The sequence below is a fragment of the Camelus bactrianus genome, chromosome 5, assembly GCF_048773025.1.
Source record: "Camelus bactrianus isolate YW-2024 breed Bactrian camel chromosome 5, ASM4877302v1, whole genome shotgun sequence".
NCBI classification, from domain to species: Eukaryota; Metazoa; Chordata; class Mammalia; order Artiodactyla; family Camelidae; genus Camelus; species Camelus bactrianus.
In genome coordinates, this window is record NC_133543.1 from 49,993,055 (window position 1) to 50,014,504 (window position 21,450).

The 21,450-nt window shown below is 37.1% G+C and overlaps 1 protein-coding gene and 1 pseudogene across 3 annotated transcripts in view; both read left to right on the forward strand.

The window, feature by feature from the left end:
- Nucleotides 1–21,450, forward strand: part of B3GALT1 (beta-1,3-galactosyltransferase 1) — a 490,600-nt gene that overhangs the window by 328,246 nt on the left and 140,904 nt on the right. The gene's annotated exons all lie outside the window — the stretch shown is intronic.
- On the forward strand, nucleotides 17,324–17,660 carry LOC105081970 (NADH dehydrogenase [ubiquinone] 1 alpha subcomplex subunit 5 pseudogene; annotated as a pseudogene).

The following is a 21,450-nucleotide window of genomic DNA, read 5'->3' on the forward strand; positions in this document are numbered from 1 at the left end:
GCTGTTGATGATTGCATAGCAAGAGGGAAGGAGCAGCTTCATCAAGGATGAGGCCAGGAATTTTGTTTTCAACAGCTAGAAGAATAAGGTTGCTTACAGCTAATGGAAAAGGCTTCTGGTGGACGAGACAATGGGGGAAGATCATGCGTTTAGCAGTAAACCAGTGAGAATGAAAATTTGAGAATATTTGAGTTCCCTGATTATCTTCTCATACAAACATCCAAAGAGCCACATTTGTCTGTTTGCACACTAATGCCATCCTCAAATTTGGAGATTTGGAAATATTCAAGATCAGTAATTTAACTATGATTTGAGCAATAAATACACAATGATGCAATGTAAGAGAAAAATGACAAGACTGTAACTTGAGTGTTCAGAATTCATGATTTTAAAAAACAGTGAAAATAAGTAATACACTTAAAATATGAAAATTTAGAAACATTATAAAACACCAAATAAAAATTAGCTATAAAATATGACTAAGCGTACTTTAATATTCCAGTGGAAATAATTACTAGCTAAAAGTAATTACAATAAAATGTTCAAAAATAACAAACTATTTACAGTGTAAAATTCAACCAGTAATTTTTAAAAAGAAAGTGAAATAACATTTATTTTTCAAACAGTGAAATCCTTAAAAAACAAAGTATTAATGATATAGAATCTCAAGTGTATTTTTGATGCACATTTTCTAGCTCTTGCATAAAACTCTTTGAGTCTAAAAGGATTTGGGGAAGAATGAGAACAGAATTATAAACCAACTCCAAATACTTTCCTTTGATTCTTTCATTTTCAAACAATTTTGTGCCTTATTTGATACCTTTGGAGATTGTTTCAGCAACTTTGTTATTTGTAAGAGCCGAAATGTTTTTATTGAGTGAAAGCTGCACTTTGTTTTTCAAAGAATATTTTACCAACTTATCTTTCTTTAGGTTCAGCATTTACAGATGGAGATGTCACTTTTCAGAAAGGCTTTGAACTACAGTAAGAATTATTTTTGTGCAATAGAAGCTTTGCTCTGTTGATTTTCATTGTTCGCTTCCTTTTGGAAATGATTTACACATTGAAGAATGCTTCCTTAGCAGGTGCACCTTTGTTTATATAAAATTTTAATCATTTCAAAACAGGCTGAGTTGTAAGATGAATATAATTCAAGTTTTAGATTTTTTAAAAGGTCTGAAATAACAATAAGAATACCAACCAAAATATCAGTATTTTAACTCTGTAAAATTAAACAAAATACCAGAACACCTGAATATAGAAAATTAGTATCTAAATTCACTAATAAATAACTTTTTGTTCTGGTGTCTTTTTAAGTAATCACAGCTAAGGTCTAAAAACCTCAAGTCCTCACAAGTAGTTTAAGATCTTGTTCTGTTTTGTTTTTATTACCTCTTCAAAGCTATTTGCACCAGTATCACTTTGTTCCAAGGTATATTGAATTTAAACTGGCTTTGGCCTATCGAATACTTTCCACATGGGATGGGGACTCTTTTGTAACCACAGCAGGTAAACATCCCATCTGCAGGTGTTATGTTTATCTGTGTGGCCTACAGGTCCTATTGAAAAGTTGCATTTTGTTTTAACTGTGCAATCACTTTGTTTTCGGATGGAAACGTACTCAAAATGTAATTGTAGGCTCACTTGTTTCTTTCACATTCAGTAAAATTAATACCAACAAAATAAAGATCATTACATGAAAATATTTTTTTAAATAAATTGCAGCATCCCCATACATATGAAGTTTTGACCACTCAGAATTCATTAGAAGATTTTGGTTTTTTATTCTCTGTTGAACAGGCAGAAGGTTTTGGTCTTATTTTGTTCTCTGCTGTATGACCAGCACTTAAATGTTGCCTAGTACATAGTATATGTTCAATAAACACTTGCTAAATAAGTGTGTAACATGAGTTTCCAGTATTTGAGAATAATTAATTCTGCTATGGAAGACAAGACAACGGTGTGGATATGAATGAGTTAGTATCTTACAAGGCATAGGCAAGATTCATTAGCTGTGTTAGGTAAAGATAATGAATAAGCAAGTCACACAAGAAACATAGGCAGAACTATCAGACCTACAGATACAGATATAGATGAAGCATAAGCAGAACTATAAGAGACAGAGATATAGATATTAGTTACCTATGAGACGTGCTGGCTATGGATAAGGTGAGTCAAGCATGTGTGTATCAGGCATCTATTCAGTATCATAGACTGAATACATGTGGGGTGTATGGGGCGCTCCATGTGCAGTAATTAAGTTGGCCACATTTTAATGATGTGCATCCTGGCGAATAAAACCTACTGCTACTCATCAGGCTAAACCTTTAACTGTGGCCAGGAATACCTGCCTCTGTTGTAAAGTGTGTGTGCGTTGGTCTAGGTACCTTCCACTGGCCAAGCCCATTTGCTCAAACATCACCCTTGGTCTTCATAACCACACCATTGGCAGCAAGATGGAAATTAGATATAGAACATTGCAGTATCCACAATTCAAGAACACTCCTGCTCAGCTTGCACTTTTCCTGTCACACCTTTGCCTCTTTCTTCTTGCTATGTGTTTAAATGGATTTAATGAACCTAGTGATTCAAGCATCATAATTTGGTCTGTGAGCCTTTTTGTCCTCTGGCCTTTGGGGTAATTTGCTTAATCAGGTACTTAGCATCTACCTGGCATCATATCCATATGGCATAATCTTCATAATATCAGTGCGTATGTGAATATATATTACTTCATAATAAAAAGAGCATGCATACTCATTTTAAAAAAATTTTGGAGTTCAGCATAATTTCCACTTTTTCTTCCCTGTAAGTTGGTTTGAGGATCAAAGTTTGCTTATGATTATCGTAGTTGGTATAAGCTTTATAAGTTCTGCATAGTTTAAATTTTGTCTTTCTTTGCACTTAAACAGACACTTTCATTTTATTGGATTTGGATATATTTCTAATTAATAATAATTTTAAAATAATACAATGTTTGAAGAGTTTTTAAATTACCCCAGATCATAAGATTTAAATGCCAAGTGTCATCTAGTTGATAACATAACTATAAGTAAATGATTCTAGAAGAAAGTAATATCTTCATTTTTTTTTTTTTAATCATTGGATTCTGCTATTTTAACTCAGTGAAGACATCATAGCCTGTGGGTAACCCAGGAGAAAACTGATGAGGTGGGCTCTTCCTTCAAGTTCCCTTGATATGCAATTCAGGCCAGTTTCCAACAAGTTTGATGAGCCAAGAAAAGGAAGGAAGTCTGCAAGAGTACAGACTGACAGCATGATAAGTAAAATTATAGCTCTTAAGGAAGCAAGAGCAGCATAAGGGGTTGCTGAACTTGTTATTGAATCATCTGAGGCTCTCAGCAGGAGCACTGAGAGGTTGGTAAAGCAAATGAGAATTCACAACACAGGAGTGCCCAAGGCCCTGGTACAGAACCCTGGAGAGAGTATGGCTAAATGGTTCTCTAATCTCAGTCATTTCAAAAGACTTCATTTTTAAAGAGTGAGACTCACCATTGGATTCCAACTCGAAAACCAGTGGGAGATAGAAACAAAAAAAGAGAGATGAGTAGATTTTGCACCAGATGCTAATGAGCATGGTAGTCTCTCTAAGCATATGGAGCAGAATCCCGATATTTAAAAGGCACAGACCCTTATTTAAGCCCCTTAGTGGAAGATTATGAATGAACTTGAGCGACCTTGGATAGACAGTAGACAAGGAAATGAATAGAACTTTAGGCTTCATGCCAGCTTTATGAAGAGAGGCAAATAATGAAAAGGGCTGTCTGCCTTAGTGTGCTCTATCTACATATGCTCTCCTTTGAAAGCAGTGCTATAATTTGGGAAAAGGAATTCTCACAGCGATGCTTCACTCAGTAGATGTGAAAAAGAAATGCCCATTTTATAGAGTGAATACACCTAATGGCAAGTTCAGATATTTCACTTTGCTAGTATGCCTCTACTTTCTAAATGTAGGTTGCTGTCTGATTTCTTTACAACATTTGATACTATAGATTGTCCCCTACTTGAAATGGTCTCTTTCCTCTGCTTCCATATTACTACATGATTCTGATCTATTTCCAGCCCTCCTAGATTTTTGTTTCTTCTACTGTATTAGTTATTGCTGCATAAGAAACCATCCCAAAACACAGAGGCTTAAAATAATTTATTCACCATACTATTGGTTAGCTGGTCTAAGCTGAGTGGTTCTCCTTTCCCATATGTTGTTGGCTGAGGTTCCTTATTTACTAGGAGCTCAGCTGAGACTTTTAAGTTGGCCTCATTCACATCTTTGGAGCCTCATCTATGGTAACTGGAGCTGATTAAGTTTGGCTAGTCCTTTCCTTACATCAGGGTACCAGGCACGGTGGTGTAAATTTCTAAGATGACAAAAATGGAAAGTGCAAGAGTTTCCAAGGTCTAGGTCTGAAGATGAATTGGTGTCGTTTATAGCACATTCTATTTGAAAAAGAAATTCACCAGTTTCAAGTGGCAGTCAAGATTGAGGCTGAGGGGCCATAGACTGTATCTTTTATTTAAATTGAAGTACAGTCAGTTTACAATGTTGTGTCAATTTTTGGTGTACAGCATAATGTTTTAGTCATACATGTACATACATATATTTATTTTCATATTCTTTGTCATTAGAGGTTTCTACAAGATATTGAATAGCTCCCTGCGCTATACAGTATAAACTTGTCATTTATCTATTTTATGTGTAGTAGTTAGTACCTGCAAATCTTGAACTCCCAATTTATCCCTTCCCACCCCCTTCCCCCGCCGGTAACCGTAAGTTTGTTTTCTATGTCTGAGTCTGTTTCTGTTTTGTAAATAAGTTCATTTGTGTCAATTTTTTTAGATTCCATATATAAGTGATATCATATGGTATTTTGCTTTATCTGACTTACTTCACTTAGTATGACAGTCTCCAGGTCCATTCGTGTTGCTGCAAATGGCACTATTTTATTATTTTTTATGGCTGAGTAGTATTCAATTGTATATATATACCACAACTTCTTTATCCAGTCATCTGTTGATGGACATTTAGGTTGTTTCCATGCATAGACTGTACCTTTTAATGAAAAGAATGGCAAAGAATGTGCAGCCCTCTTTAATATATAGCACATCCACTTATTCCTCTTCGGCTTCCCAACCAGTAAGTATTTCTATTGCTGAAGGGTTGGACCTTAACTCTCTACTTCTCTTTTTTTAAATGTCTTCATTTATAGAACTTTACCTGAAAGCTCTTCAAGTATCCACTGACATTTTCTATATCCTGACCCTGCTGGCTTGCATTTGTTCCCAAAATGAGTTGTACTGTCTCACGTGATCTCTGCTCAAAACATTCTCTACCATCTCTTTCTTCTCTCATCATCTGATTTACTCCTGTTCACCTTGTAGGTCTCAAATTAGGCATCACTTCTAGAATGTGTTCTCTTATCATTCCAAGTCAGAGTTACTCCAGTAACCTTCCATCTTCTCTCTTATCCTTGAATTCAGTTCACTCTGTGGTGACAGATTCTAATTTGTATATCAGTGTTCCCTAGTAGATATCATTTGTATCCAGATTATTCAATATTCTCCTAACCTTCATTTTTATTTCCTGGTTGTTTCTTACCAGTCATTCCCCAAGTGATTAGTTATTGGTTATCTTTAATCAATGGTTAATCTTTAAGAATATGTCTTATTATTACAAAGAATAGACAATTATTCAACATATATTGAATTATCCCCACAATTGGGGAGATAAAGAATCAATCAATAAATATACAAACCCTTACTCAAAACCCTTCAATTGCTCTTGTTTACTAAAAGATACATCCTCAGCCTGGCCAAGGAAATCCCTTTATAACCTGACCTCCCTATATATTTAAAAATATTTCCTGCGATCTATCAAATGCACCATTGGCTTTAATTTTTTTTTTTAACCAAACACAATAATGTTTATTACTGTTTCTGCTTATTATCTTTTGGTGCCCTACTCAATGAGTTCTTTGAGATACAGGTCTCTGCAGTATTAAAGTCTGAAATGACAGTGACTTAAACAAGTTAAAGCTATTTCTTTCTTACAGAATAACAAAACATAGTGATTACAGGGCTTATTTTGCAACCCCATGGTGTTGGAAACCTCTCTCCCTCCCACCTTTCTCAACATTCGGCTTTCATTTCATGCCCTAAGATGGGTTCTCAGATGCCCATCAAGTCCACATTCCAGCCAGAGGGAAAGGAGACAGGAAGTGAAGGTTGTGTATCTTCTCTTTTAAGAAGTTACCCCCATCCCTTAGCTTATGTCCCATTGACTGAAATACAGGCACGTGGCCACAGCTTGCTATAAGCAAAGATGAAAGAAAGTAGACATTAACTAGCATCCAGGTGCCCAACTACAGTTTGAGGATTCTGTTCCTAAAGGAGAGAATGGACATTGGGAATAAAAAAAGTTGCCTCTGCCATACTTTTATTTACATATTTTAAAACCTAACTTATGTTCTGTACTTGAACACAGCAGTATTCCAATCCCAGCTCTGCCTCTTACTGGTGGTGTGATCTTAGGCAAATTATTTAACCTTTCTATTCCCATTGGCAAATGTGAAAAGTAGTACATCTCTTTCAAGGCTAGTGAGAGCAATGTGCGTATAAAACTCCTAGCACTGCATTCGACATGTAGCAGGTACTCAATAAATGATAGTCATAGTGGTGATTATGTGGTGCTACTTCCTCCACTGAAACTTGCTGACTGCCTCAGCCCTCAGGGGATCCCTCGCCTTTACATCCAGTTTCACACGTGTAGCAGTTAGTTCCATGCCATCAGAACAGCCCTTGTTTCCTGTGTTGTGTTTGTCTCTCTAAAAATAGAAACCATGTCATATTTTCGTTCTAGAGATTTCCCCTACATTGCCCCATCTCACACATGATAAAATAATTGGTCAAATGATTTCATAATCAATGTCAATGTAAAATAACCTTTAGCTGGGGTCCAGAGACAAGACTAGCATCCATATTATAGGTTTCCCACATTATACTGAGACACATGTTTATGCCATGATATAAATGGGAACATAAGTAAGAGCAGTGTTGTATAGCAGGTTTTTATAGGTATTAACACTGTCAAGAGGACTTGTCCATCTCTTATTAAGAGACAAGAAATGTTGGCAACAGTGATGTTTGATTTACTTAATCTGAGTTTAATACAGTTAGTATGTGTAACAGTGGGGTTTCAGTTAATATCTCTGGGCCTCTGTTTCATAATCTGTAAAATCAGGTATACTGACTCCTAATACATTGGGTTATTGTGAGAATTAAGTGAGATGATGCACATGAATTACTTTGTACAGTGCCTTGAACGCAGTAAGGGCTTGATATTGAGCAGTTATTGCTGCTGGTAGTGGTCTTCATGTGTTGCTCTCGTGACAGACTCTGCTTTAATAAAGTGATTCAGGTGTGATAGATTCTAAAACACTGGAGAATTGTCCTGGATTACAGCAAATTGAACGTATAACATGGGAAAGAGTATATTATGAAATTGAATAGCTGTAACAATTAAATGCCCATTTGCCAAGCTTGAATATGATCATTGAAGTCCCTCCTGATCAAAGGATTGGCAGTGATGAGTAAACAAGGAGTCAGGGAGCTGGGGGAAGCAGACTGTGCCTTGAGTAGCCATACAGTTGTAAAGGACCAGCTGTTCCCTCCCCACTCCAGAGTGCCACACGTGGACTGTGACAGTTGTTCCCATTTCAGTGTGATGGCTGCACTAGGCAGTCTGCGGTCCTGCTCAGGGAGGTCACCCACTCTCTGGTTTCCTATTTGGGAAACACACTAAGTCCTCTACCCTGACGGATTCTTCCAAATAGCACAACAACTTGCTATCTCTTATAGCAGGTTTCTCAGTGAGTCCTGCTTGATCTGCCTGTCTGGATAAGAAAGTTTCTACTTGTCATTAAAGTTGAGACTTAATTCCTGCTCCCAAGGAACTTGTAGATGGTGAGAGAGTTAACCAGATAATCAAGTACTATGATACAGTGTTGTAAGTGTCATAATAGAGGTAGGTACTTACTGTTTGGGAAGAGTATCAGAGGTGTTGTTTGAAAGAGTATCACAGAGAGGGAGGGTATAGCTCAGTGGTAGAGTGCACGCCTAGCACGCACCAGGTCCTGGGTTCAATCCCCAGTACTGCCAATAAAAATGAATAAATAAATAAACCTAAGTTTATTTACTTCCCCCTCCGGAAAAAAAAAATACTGTAATTTTTTTTAAAAGTGTATCACAGAGGTGAGGTTCCCCACATTTTCCCCAGGATTGCTTAGCTCATGAGGAAGATGAGTGAAGGCATTGATTAGATTGACACTGAAAAACAAACCTACCATCCCATGTCCCCCCTCAAAATATTAGAAGTTAGCTTGAAGGTCATTAGAAAAACATAGTTTTACCCATTGAATTGATATTTCACCTGTAAATCAATAAATTTGCTTCAGAAACACTGAAGTTGTGTGATTTCAGTCTTGCTTTATCTTTTAGGGAAAGGCTTTAAAAGTTTTAAATTTTGTAGCATTAAAAATATGTTCATTTGCTGGGTATCAAATCATCATGATTGCACTCCATCACTGAATTTTTAAAAGACCGTGTTTATTTATGCCTGCTTTATTTTTCCTCGGCTGGTCTTAGAAAGCTTCCCAGTTTTATAAGGATTTAGTTATATTACTTAATCATGTGGTTTTGCAAATTAGTAGTATTTATGGAAATAAGGAAAGTGCTTTGAGCCATCTTGGTCATTGTGGGTGTTTTGTTTATAAGCAACACGAAGTTTTGTGGCTTAAATTTTACTTACAGCTCATTAAGCCATACTTTCAGGTTCAAGAAAGTTCTGAGAAATAAACTTAGTGAGGAAAAAATAGAAAATGATTTTTAAAGCACTTATTTCAGGTCATCTGCTTCCTATTCTGCAATCCATTAGTGTCTAAATGGATTTAGATTTTTTAAAAAGATATAAAATATGGGACATTAGAGATTATGTCCTTCTAAGTCCCTCATTTCACAAATTATCTCAGCAATTCAAAGTCCATCCAGGCAGAGACAGGAGCTGAACCACTGCCCCCCATGTCTACAGGGCTTTCCTTCACAACAAATCCTCATTCCTGATTAGGGAGGAAAGGAAAGTAAAATGGACTCATTGGCTTTTATTTTAGACTTTCTGAAAGTTACATGAAAGACAGGACTTTGACAAGTTCATTCAAGGGTAAACCACTCCAAGAAAATCTTACTGATGTGAATTTTAGAGGATGATTATTAACTTCACCCACATTAAAAAAAAAATTCTGTTCAATAAATCTTTGGCCTTCAGAGGTTTAGCATTTGTATTTTTAACCCTGTAGGCCCACAGCATGGTCTGAGGCAGGAACTGGGGTCTATTCATCGAGCTGTATTTTTCTCTACTTATCTTTGAATGCACAATAAATCTTCTAAGGATATTGTTTGTGGGATTTTGAACCCCAAGGAGAATCCATCTTTAATATTCAGAATGAAAATGGAGAGTAAAGAGATCTAAAAAATGATTCTTCTTAGCTTTAAAATAAATTTTAAATTATTTTATTCTATATTTAAGTATTCATCAGAAGTCAAGTGGTATTTCTAACATTATAGTTATGGGGAAAATAATATGCCATAGCGTTTCTCTGAATTTTCCAAGATCTGGATATTTTTCCCTCTTAGATGTAAGCATTCAATGTGTGTGTAATTGTAGTAAGATAATTTTTTGTTGTTGTTTTCTGCACAATTAAAAATAATGACTTTAATAGAGGCAGGTCTATAAAAGGTCTGTAAAGCATCATTTATAGAATGTCATCTTACTGAAGTTGTTACTGGGTGTTACTGATTTTTTTTTTGCTATTATTCCTAATTTCTAAAAAATCTTTTAACTAAAACCACAATTAACCAGAATAGATTCACTCTGCTTTTAGATGGAAGGATAAATGGCCAAAAAATGAATAAGCAACTTTTACAAAAGTTGAAGTAAATTTCTGAAATATACAATCACAAGGACATATTTGGGACATATTTAATCTACTATACTTTCTATGCCCAAATCTTTAAAAACTAAGATTGAACTGCACACAAAATTACTTTTAGTCACTTTAGCTTCTTGATTATCAATCAAATATTAGGGAAATTTTAATGTACTTCACTTAGAGAGGCAAGATATGAAGCAATGCATTTTAGACAAAATTTTAATTAGAATTTAATATAGAGATTTTGTTATATCAAATATAACATTTTTTACTGTTGTTTTGAGTATAACATTAGCCAGTATAAAAATCAGTATGGGAAAAGTTAGCTTTTCTTAATCATCTAGTTTTTGTTTTTGTTTTTGTTTTTGTTTTTGTTTTTGTTTTTGTTTTTGTTTTTTTGCAGTTTGTCATCACTATAGAAATAATCTAGAACGATAAAGTTGCTTCCATGTCTTCGCTATTGTATATAGTGCTGCTGTGAACATTGGGGTGCATGTATTTTCGAATTAAAGTTTACTCCAGATTTATACCCCAGGAGTGGGATTGCTGAATCATATGCTAAGTCTATTTTTAGTTTTGAAGGAATCTCCATACTCTTTTCCATAATGGCTGCACCAAATTGCATTCCCACCAGCAGTGTAGGAGGATTCCCTTTTTCTCCACACCTTCTTCAGCATTTATTGTTTGTGGGCTTTTGAATGATGGCCATTCTGACTGGTGTGAGGTGATACCTCATTGCAGTTTTGATTTGCATTTCTCTGATAATTAGCAACATTGAGCACTTTTTCATGTGCCTATTGGCCATTTGTATCTCTTCATTGGAGAATTGCTTGTTTAGGTCTTCTGCTCATTTTTGTATTGGGATTTTGTTGTTGTTGTTGTTATTAAGTTGTACGAACTGTTTATATATTCTGAAAAGTAAGCTCTTGTCACATCATTTGCAAGTATTTTCTCCCATTCTATAGATTTTCTTTTTCTTTTGTTTATAGTTCCTGAGCTGTACAAAAGTTTAAAAGTTTAAGTAGGTGTCATTTGTTCATTTTTGCTTTTATTTCTACTGCCTGGGTGGAGTGCCCTAGAAGAACATTGCTAAGATTTATGTCAGATAATGTTTTTCCTATGTTTCCTTCTGGAAGGTTTATAGTGTCTTGTCTTATGTTAATTCTTTAAGCCATTTTGAGTTTATTTTTGTATATGGTGTGAGAGAGTGCTCTAACTTCATTGATTTACATGTGGTTGTCCAGCTTTCCCAATACGACTTGCCAAAGAGACTGTCTTTTCTCCATTGTACATTCCTGTCTCCTTTTTCAAACATTAATTGACCATAAGTCTGTGAGTTTATTTCTGGGCTCTCTGTTCTGTTCCACTGATCCATATGTCTGGTTTTATGCCAATCTCATGCTGTTTTGATTACTATATCTTTGTAGTGTTGTCTGAAGTCTGGGAGGGTTATTCCTCCAGCTTCATCCTTTTTCTTCAGTGTGGCTTTGGCAATTCTGGGTCTTTGTGATTCCATATCAATTTGAGGATTATTTGTTCTAGTTCTGTGAAAAATGTTCTGGGTAGTTTGATAGGGGTTACATTAAATCTGTAGATGGCTTTGGGTAGTGTGTCCTTTTTAACAATATTAGTTCTTCTAATCCAAGAGCATCTTTCACCTCCTTGGTCAGGTTTATACCTAAGTATTTTTTTTAATGTGATTTTAAAAGAGATTTTTTAAAATTTCATTTACAGATATTTCATTGTCATTGTAAAGAAATGCGCCTGATTTCTGTATGTTAATCTTGTATCCTGCTCCCTTGCTGAATTCTTTTATCAGCTCTAGTAGTTTTTGTATGGAACCTTTAAGGTTTTCTATATACAGTATCATGTCATCTGGATATAGTGACAGTTTTACCTCTTCTCTTCCAATTTGGATCCCTTTTATTTATTTTTCTTGTCTGACTGCTATAGCTAGGACTTCTAATACTGTGTTGAAAAGAAGTGGTATGAGTGGGGGGTGTATACCTCAAGTGGTAGAGTGCACACTTAGCATACACAAGGTCTTGGGTTCAATCCCCAGAACCTCCTCTAAAAGTAAATAAATAAGTAAACCTAATTACCTCCCCCCACCAAAAACAAACAAAAAAAACCAAATAATTTGTTTTTTAAGTGGTGAGAGTGGGCATCCTTGTCTGGTTCCAGATTTTAGTGGGAAGGCTTTCACCCTTTCATTGGTGAGTACTTAAGCTGGCTGCAGGTTTGTCATAAATAGTTTTTATTAAGTTGAGATATGTTTTCTTCATACACACTTTGGTAAGAGTTTTTATCATAAATGTGTGTTGAATTTTATCAAATGCTTTTTCTACATCTATTGAGATAATCCTGATTTTTACCCTTTCTTTTGTTGATGTGGTGTATCACATTGATTGATTTGTGTATGTTGAACCATCCATGTATCCCTGGGATGAATCCAACTTGATCATAGTGTATGATCTTTTTTTATGTGTTGTTGGATTCTATTTGCTAATATTTTATTCAGAATTTCTGCATCTATATTCATCAAACATATTAGCCTGTAGTTTCCTTTTTTGGTAGTGTTTTTGTCTGGTTTTGGTATCATGTGATTGTGGCTTCATAGAATGACTTTGGGAGTGTTCCCTCCAGGCCACATTTGTTTGTTTTTTCAGTGTAAAAAGTCTTTATTGGTAAGAAGACACCTAAAACTTTTTGAATACATACAGCATGCAAAACAACTGACTTCATATATGGTTGTCCAACTGTTCATTATAACATAATATTTTGGGGATGATTATAAATTTTAAAGATTAGAGTAACTTCATTAGTAAAAAGAATTCAGGAAAAGAGCTCTAAGAAAAGCAAAACATTACGTGGCAACAGGATTCAACAGATTGTCCTTTCTCAGAATCATGATTCTAGCATCTGCCTTCATCATCATCATCATCATCATCATTTCTTGAATGTTTACCACATAGCATGGATTGTGCCTAGCATTTATATGAATTTAATATACACAGCAACTTTTTGAGACAAACACTATTGTTGTCTGTATCTTATGGATGACAGAAAACAGACCAAAAAAATAAGACATGAGGAAAAGGAGCAAGCAGTGGTCACACAGCTTGGCAAGGTCCCCCTAGTACAAGGATTCTACCAGGGTTGAGGCTAGATGGAGACTCAGGATTTTCTTGTCTGGATGCAGGTGGGGCGTGGAGGTAGCAAATGCAGAGCACTAACCCCTCACCCCTGCTCTAGGAGGATGAGGAGTGCGGCCCCAGAGACGGTGAGCGGGAGGGAATTTATCAGGAATAGCCTTGGTACTACATGTGGTCAAGTGACTAACTGAAGGTTTCCAGTGCAGAGCCTGTAGGTGAAGAGACCAGAGACACACACACTTGTAGTAGCCACCAACGTGTTCTATAAGAAAAATGAAGAGTTTCCTGTGAAGACACTATGATAGTCGTAAAGTTTCCTTTCTAAATGCATTGGCAGAGTGGTGAATGCTGGGTTTCATCAGAATAAGAATAAGTTAGTTCATGAATCTGATTCTTTCCTCTCAGGGGTTAATAATTGAAAAAAGTTTTAAGATCGTATGACTTCTTTGAGTTTTGTTCTGTTTTCGTTTTTGTTTTAGTGGAGGTACTGGCGTTTGAACCCAGGGCCTCATGCATGCTAAGCACACCCTCTACCACTGAGCTGTACCCTTGCCTTATGACGTCTTTATGTTCCTTTGTTTCTACTGAAGCAGGTATCCTTGATCAGACATTAATTAGTTACAATATAAATCTGTGGGTTTTGATAATTGCAAATAACATGACGTATACAAGGCTATCTTTTTCTTTGACTAAGATTCAGGTACGCTTTTAATTTCAAAGGAAGCCTTTCTGGCCAGGGTTCGGAGAGCAGATGCTGTTCGGCAGGCATCAGCACGTGGCGTTAAGCCTCTTTGTGAGAGCGTTGGTGCTTTACTGTTGCATCACATTTGGACCTGTTAACACCTGTCATAATTTCTCATCCATTTCCATTTATGCCCTCTAAAAGTTGGCATGTCAGCTACTAGCCAGAGTTGTGATTGAGTTTTAAAGGAGTTGAGGCTTTTTTGGAATTCTTTTTAGAATAAACATTATACATTCATGAAGCTAGGACCTGTGATTCTTTGAACTAAACTCCATAAGAGTGACTTATAAGAGTCACTCTGTTGTGATGCAGTCTTCTTGTTACCAGAAGTTTCTCTGTAGTGTCTCCCTGAGGAACTCTTAGCCCACTTACTACCCCAACATGCCAAAAGCCAAAAATCTTCCTTTGGTCACTCACCAGCAACTCTGTGACTAAAACAACCAGAGCAGAAGAGAAAAGATTTCATTTATTACACCTAAGTCAGATCCATTCCTGTATCCACCAAGTCTTGTATACAATCTCTGCATTGTATTATCTTTTCTGAGAAATGTTCTACTCAATGAAGCAATATTTTTCCATCTTCAATTTCTGGGAGAGTGTGATTAAAATAGTGTGCATATATGTTGAAGGGCAAAGGAAGGGATTGCACAATATAGATGAAATAGTCATCAGTTTGTTTTATATTCTATGCATTTTTAATGAGCAGATTCCCATTTACAGGACTTAAATGTTCCAGATACTGATTGTAGAGGGCTAATACAGAATATGAAAATAAAATTTGGTAACATTATGTGATGATGTGTAATTCAATGTAGCTAGAACGCTAGAAAGTGAAAAACGGTGCTGTTCCTGTGAAATATTTCAGAAAATCAAATTAATTCCCTGAAGTATATTATAATAAAATTGAAACAATGTTACATGATTTATAGTCTTTTAAATCTGGTTTTTAAAGTGATTTTCATGTCAGAAACAAGAAAGCCTTGTCCCCTTTTACTCAATCATGGATATATTCTATAATGACATGTGAAAAATCTATAAAAGAAGCGTTATAAAGCAGATGTGCTCCCACGTTTGCCCCTGCTTAACTAGTTTTAAGCATCCTGTGGATGTGAAATATTCATATAAATTATATAAGTGGATCTGGTTTAGATCCCAGTCACTCGTGCGTTTTCTCACAAAGTAAAATATTGTACTTGATCCTATCCATTTTTGGAGAGTAAAGATTCACCTGGCAAATTGAAATCCTTTCAGAGTACTAGGGGGACAGTTAATTAGCAGAGAAACATTAGAAGGTGAAGCTTTACCGGGTGCCCCTACCCAGCCAGACATTGTTCTAAATACTTTCTCATGCCCTCTTATTTCATCCTCCCAGGACCCAGAGAGGTAAATGTCATTTTTATCTCCACTTTGCAAGAGAAGGAAATGAGGCTCAGTGAGGTTTTAACTTGCCAGAGTTTATACAACATTGTAATGGAGAGAGCCAGGTTTTAAACTGAGAAGTCAAAGGGCCTGCTCTAACCTCTGGACCACTCTCACTGGAAGATGCCCAGAAAGCAAACAAATAGCTGGAATGAGGGCCGACTTCCCTGAATGGTCATGAATTTGATTTCTGAGATCTTAACACATCCTAATGGGACCCAGAGGGAGCCTAGTCCTGGGAAATTTGTGTTTTGTAATATTTTCTCTTTGAGAGCTGGTACTGAAGGACTGAGATTATGTTAAGGTAAAAACAAGAATGTCTGATTGATACCAATGGAAGCTTTTGCTGGTAGGATAGATGGCATCTGTTGCCTGGCCACAATTCATCTGAAGATGGCAGAGAATGATACTACACATAGCTCTTTCATAAGGAAACAGAAACCCTTGATCCCTTTTCCTCCAAGGAACTTCCAGTACGGGAAGCTGAGCTCAATCTGGAGTGCTTAGAAATGTTTGCAAGAGAGGATCATTTTAGAGTAAGAGATCTTTAGAAACTAAGAACTAAAGAAAAACTCAATTGGAGCAAGAGAAAAACAAAGTAAAATCTCTTACTGAACCCTAAAAGACTCCTACTGACCCCTCAAAAACACTCACTTCTTTCGTCCTCTAAAAAGGTAACTCAAAATTAGAAACTTGTAAATAGTGGAAATAGGAAGGTTCTTTCTATCTTGCCAACTGTGACAGCCTGTCAAAATATTTGAGATATAATGACATGGTTCTTATTTTTAACAACTTTTTGTCATGAAAAATACTACTTGCTTACCGAACGGTGATCTGATGCTAGGACGGCATATAAAGGATACAGTGAGCATGAAGCCTCAGCACCTGTCCCCGGAGGTAGCCTGGCCTTCCTGATTCTTTCAAAGCTCAATGAGACACAAGTATTTACTTACATAACTGATACATGCTGTCTCTCAGTCATCTATCTATCTCATTCTCTAACCTACTTTTAAAAATAAAAATTTATTATTAATATTAAATATTTGGCTTTTAAAAATTCTCAGTGATTTAAACTGGGCCAAAAATTATTTCAGGCAGATACCATAGAGCTCCAAGTGGGACAGCTTCAGAGAGATTGGGTACTACATTCATTGGTTGGTTTTTAACTAAATGAACATCAAAGGCTTTAAGAAAAAGAGACAAGATAACGAAGTGGAAGCATTAAGGCTAATTCTTCTATCACATCACATCTAGACTATCAGAAGTTATTACTGATCACAATTAATAAACTGATTTCAAGATAACTAAATCTGCTGATGTATTTGCCATTAAAAAATGTATTTTAAAAGAGTTTCCCAAAGATAGAAGTAAAAAAGAAAGAAGTCAAAGCATTGTCTTTCCAGAGGGCTTTTTTTTTTTTTTTTTTTAGCATTGATGTTGTTATCGGTACTAGAAAAGTTGTGTGTGTGTGTGTGTGAGAGAGAGAGAGAGAGCGAGCGAGCGAGTGAGAGAGCAGGGGAGTAAAGGGAAAAGGAAAGATTGAGTCTGATGTAGGTGTGATAAATTAAATTGCTGGTCCTAATTCCTCACTCTCTTGTAGTAGTGTTCCACATCAGTACCTTCTCCATGGCCTTGTAGTAGGAGGAGTGAGTGTACCTCCCGCTTAGCTTGGCTATGTGACTTGCTTTGGCCAATGAGGTGTTAGCCTATATAGTTTGAGCAAAGACTTGAAATGTGCTTGCAAGCCTGTGTTTTCTCTCTTGGGCTTCTCCCATCTCTATGAGAACATGTCCTGAAATATATAGAGCAGACCTGAACCTGTCTTGTAGCCTGGAGGCATCCTCAGCTGTACTCAGCCTAGATCAGCTGAACCAAACCAACCTGTACTTGTTTGTGTTGTAAGCCACTGAGTTTTGGGGGAGTGATTTGTTACAGGGCACTATTATTGTGGGATCTGACTTCACTGGTAGTTGTAATTGACCCAAAATAAAAACTTGTCCACTGTCATGGCAGGCTTGCTGAAGAAGGCCTTGTGGGATTGGCTGTATGGGAGAGTCCACAGGAGAGGCTAAAAATATTGTATACAAAGATTCTTGATGTTCTTGGACAAATCCCTAAAGATGCAGCATATAGAAAGTATACAGAACAGATTACAAGTGAGAAGCTGGGTATGGTTAAAGCGGAATCAGATGTTAAAAAATTAGAAGAGTGACTTCAGAGTGGCCAGATAGAAGAGGTGATACTTCAGGCTAAAAATAAACTGGAGAGGAAAATGGTACCATGGAAACCATGGGAGCCTTTAGTGGAACAGCCTCTGCCAAACAATGGAAATGGCCAATATAAACATCATTAAATGACCTGTGTGTTGACGGGAAACTGATGTAATTAAATATTCTGTTATATTAAAAAAAAAAAAAAACTTGTCTCAGCTTTAAGTGCTGAAGAACTCTTCTTTTGGACTCTGCTAAGGTGTTCATCATGTTTGAAAAGTTGGGAGAAAGGTGATGCAGGCCTGAGGCAGACATTGCCAAGATCAAAGCAGGTTTGAGGAGCCTTAAGAGAGGAATAAAGATACTCCTTCTCGTAAAAGCAGCCATGAGATCTATGACCACAGGATAATTGGCAGAGCTATGTCTTTGTTGTCTTACAAAATAAAACTGTTCAGAGATAAAGCCAGAGTCCAGCAGAACTTTTCATGCCTGTCCATTCAGTAGCACAACTAGAATTTTAACCATATATAGAAGCCTTACATGCTCCCAAATAGTAATGGGGCTCTGATAGCTTCAGACCTTGTTCTTTGGCTGTGAAGGAGCTTTCAAAAACTGAGGACCTGGAAATCACAAAGATTCCATCATTTAGTCATGCTCTCCAGTATGGCAGCTACTAACCACAGGTGGCTGTTTACCTTTAAATTAAATGAAATTAAAGTAAGAATTCAGTTGCTCGGTCACAGTAGCCACATTCCAAATGCCTAATAGACGCATGTGGCTAGTGCCTGCTGCATTGCACAGCTCTGATACAGAGCACATTCATTATCACAAAAATTTTCATTGGACAGCATTGACTACAGGCAAGAGAACCCATTCATTAGTCATCTCCTACAGTCAGGAGGCCCAGGCCAAAATTGTGTAAACCTTTGTTTGAAAAAGAAGAAGCCCAAAAGAAGGGGGCAGTTATAAAGTATGGGATCTCCAAATGGAAGCTACTTCAACTGATAGAAAATTTAGCATGTCGTTTTACCTATTTTATCTGTCATCCAGCCAAGCTTATTCTTCCAGATAAGACAGAAATAAAGATATTGTGGCAATGAAGGCAGAGGAGACCTTAATCCTTATAACTGCCACTCAGCTAAGACTATGCGGGATTATGTACCGAGTCATTAAAATTTTTACAAGCTATCTAAATCTTAATTCTGTTATTGTGAGTCTGAACCTAATATAGGTACTTCAGAGTACAATGAGGTCTGGACCTGCTAGACTCCATTTGCATAAGGGACTGAGGAGCTTCTTACAGAAAGAGTGTCCTATTTGGGTAATCCTTAACAGTGTAACACCAAAAGCGGAGAGACCAAAGGCTGCCATTCCTCTTTTGTACGTCCTAATGTAGGTATTTGGTTCCACAAGAGTGATCATGCAGTGGGAATAACAACAAACCTTCCACTATCCAGAAGATACAACTCTACCCAGAAACAGGGGTTAGAAGTAAGAGAAGAGAAATAAAACTACCATTTACAAGGTGGGAAATATACTGTGGTTTTCCGGAAATAATTTTGGAAGATAGTGCACAAAGGGCTGAGATTTCACATGTCAGTTTTGCAGATTGTATCACTCAAAGATGGCCTCACTGATATCCCCCGTCTCACATGCTCTACTAGAAATGTGCCAGTTTCTATCGAGAGGTGAATCTACGTCTCCTCCTTTGAGCTTGAGCACGACAGTAGAATATGGCAGAAGTGAGATTATGTTACCTCCTGAGCTAAGTCATGGGCATAGCATGTACTTCTGCCTTGCTCTTCTCCCTTCTTCTCTTAGGATGCTTGACCTTGCATCACGCTGGGAGGCAGACCAAACAGCCTGTGGAGAGATACCTATGGGAAGGGAATGAGCCCTCAAGCCCCAAGTGCCACATGAGCTCCCAGCCACACTCCCAGCTAACAGCTCATATTAATTCAGGCATAAGAGTGAGCCATCTTGAGGGTGGGCTCCCCACCCCAACCCCCAGAGAAGCACCAAGTTGATGGTGTATAGAACTGAGACAAACTGCCCTCCTGAGTTTTGGCCAAATTATAGGTTCACAAGTGAAATAAATGATTCTTGTTATTTAGATCACTACATTTTCAGGTGGTTTATTATGTGGCAATAGATAACTGACACAGATACACTTTTGCTGTCATAACAAACTTAGTCACCTAACATACATATGTTATCTTGCCTTTCTCTAGGTTAGAAATCCAACCCGGGTCTCATCGGGCCAAAATGAAGATGTTGGCAGGGCAGAATTCCTTTCTGGAAGTTCTAGGGGAGAATCTATTTCCTTGCTTTGTTCAGCTTCTGGAGGTTCCCCTCCCTCATCCCCAAGCTCATGTGTCTATTTCTCCATCTTGAAAACCATAAATAGTGTGGAGCCTTTCTCTTTTAGCATCACCCTAACCCTTGCTTCTACCTCCCTCTCTCACTTTTAAGGGTCCTTGTGATTACATTGGGTCCACCCAGATAATTCAGGACAGTATCCCTATTTTAAGGCCATCTGATTAGCAACCTTAATTCCGTCTGCAACTTTAAATCTCCTTTGCCATCTAACCCAGCATATCCACAGATTCCAGGAATGGCGATGTGGGCATCTTTGGGGGGCTAGTCCTCTGCCACCCCAAGTATGGACATGAATCTGTGAAAATTGAATTATAGTTTTAAAACAGCAGTTGCATTGATTAATGGCTTCTAGATATCAACACCCATCCATTGAGTTTCTTTTTATTAAAGTATGATCAATTTACAATCTGTTAATTTGTAGTGTACAGCACAGTGATTCAGTTATATATATATTCCTTCTTATATTCTTTTTCATTATAGGCTATTACAAGGTATTGAATATAGTTCTCTGTGCTATACAGTAGGACATTGTTGTTTATCCATTTTATATATAGTAGTGTATATCTGTAAATCCTGAACTCCCATTTCACCCCTTCCCTTTCCTCCATAACCATGTTTGTTTTCTGTGTCTGTTAGTCTGTTTCTGTTTTGTAAATAAGTTCATTTGTATCATTTTTTAGATTCCACATCGAAGTGATGTCATATGATATTTGTCTTTGTCTGACTTCCTTCACTTAGTATGACAATCTCCAGGTCCATCCATGTTGCTGCAAATGGCATAATTTTATTCATTTTTATGGCTGAGTAGCATTCTAGTGTGTGTGTGTGTGTGTGTGTGTGTGTGTGTGTGTGTGTGTGTGTGCGCGCGCAGTTGGTTCAAACATCATGTTTGGTGAGGGCTTCACATTCTTTCCAGTCAAATCAAATTCTGGTGGAGAGGGTGGCTTATGTTGTTGACAGTTGCCTTATTATTATACTCCAACATCTCCTAAATTTGTTAAGTTTATGAATTTTCTCACCATCCCAAGCATGGTGGACCTGCTCTGTACTATAGTTCACTTAGGTACAATGTCCCTCCTTTCCTGGGTTACCACAAAAGAGCAAATCAAACCAAACCAAATATAATTTTTAAAAAATGAAGTACATAGAAGGATTTTACTAAAAATGTGAGATGGGAAGGGTGCATATGACAAAAGAAATTTAAATTTACACCTCAGACATTTTGGTCAAAGGACACTTGTGCCAACTCAGGTCAGCCTCCCCACATGGCATGGTCTCACTCCTGGAGCAAAACAAAAGAACATGGAATCACTTACTGCTCCATGCAGAACCAGGCAACTCCCTCCAGCCTCTGACCCCAAGCTAGGTTCCAGGCCCCCCAGTATATACACAAAGTTCATTGATGTGCCCCCTTCTCATTTCTCCCTCCCTTTTCGGTGCCTGTGAGAGAGACAGAGAGAGATGGATTTATATCCAGAGTAATGTAAACAATATCCCTACTTCCTTCTACCCCCCTGAGAAGGCAGCAAAGGTAATTGTTGTCT